The sequence below is a fragment of the Diachasma alloeum genome, unplaced genomic scaffold (genome assembly GCF_001412515.2).
Source record: "Diachasma alloeum isolate Michigan unplaced genomic scaffold, Dall2.0 Dall_scaffold_00307, whole genome shotgun sequence".
Classification (NCBI taxonomy): domain Eukaryota; kingdom Metazoa; phylum Arthropoda; class Insecta; order Hymenoptera; family Braconidae; genus Diachasma; species Diachasma alloeum.
Genome location: NW_021680446.1, coordinates 190912 through 192182, shown reverse-complemented (window position 1 = coordinate 192182; position 1271 = coordinate 190912).

Here is a 1271-nt window from a genome sequence, read left to right as displayed (position 1 = left end):
CCATGCACCCCCCACCGCGAAGACAATAATCAAATTCAAATTGATGCCTTCAGTAATAAAATTTCCTCCTTCGAAAAATTTCTCCCTATTTTTATCTCTTCATCATTTGTGATTTTAAAAATATGCCTATATCACAGCCAAAAAAATCCTCGTTTTCAAACCCTGGTTATGAATCCATTTTGCCCCCCACAACTTCCCAAATCCTCCCAAAGGCAAAAATTCTCATCAAAAAGTTTTCCCCAAGATCTTCAACAAACCACTGGGGCAAAATGGGTTTACGACTAGGGTTTGGAATCGGAAATTTTTCCGTCTCTCCAACCCCCCCCCCCCCCCTCCCCCCCCCCCCCCCTCCCCCCCCCCCCCCCTCCCCCCCCCCCCCCCTCCCCCCCCCCCCCCCTCCCCCCCCCCCCCCCTCCCCCCCCCCCCCCCTCCCCCCCCCCCCCCCTCCCCCCCCCCCCCCCTCCCCCCCCCCCCCCCTCCCCCCCCCCCCCCCTCCCCCCCCCCCCCCCTCCCCCCCCCCCCCCCTCCCCCCCCCCCCCCCTCCCCCCCCCCCCCCCTCCCCCCCCCCCCCCCTCCCCCCCCCCCCCCCTCCCCCCCCCCCCCCCTCCCCCCCCCCCCCCCTCCCCCCCCCCCCCCCTCCCCCCCCCCCCCCCTCCCCCCCCCCCCCCCTCCCCCCCCCCCCCCCTCCCCCCCCCCCCCCCTCCCCCCCCCCCCCCCTCCCCCCCCCCCCCCCTCCCCCCCCCCCCCCCTCCCCCCCGCCAAACCCAATAAACCCTTCCGAAGACACCTCTCGAAATTCCACGTATCCTCTCTCGTCGCCCGGGCGTTAAATTCGCCCCCTATATTTTTAATCAATCCGTCACTGGCACACAGACCTCCACCGACAGCACACCTCCCCCATTAAAGAGTGCGAGAGGGAAAATACATCGGTGTTGCAAGAGTTGAGTAAAGACGATGAGGGAAGAAGTGTGGAAGAGGTAAAAAGAGAACTCTCAGAGCGCGAGACAGAGACAGACAGATAGAGCGAGAGAGAGTGGGTTTCCTTAGTTCCCTATCCTTCACAGAGGGCTCCTCTCGTATTTAAAACCTCGGGGGCTGATGAACGATCCTCATGGCCCAAGCAGTAGCTACAGCCTATCCCTCTCACTCACTCACTCTCTTTTTTCCCTCAAACTACACCGACGTGTACCACCCTGAGGGGCTGCGCCTCCCGCGTCCACCCCATGCTAAATCCTCCTTCCCCTCCCCCTCACTCACCCCCTTCCCCTCCC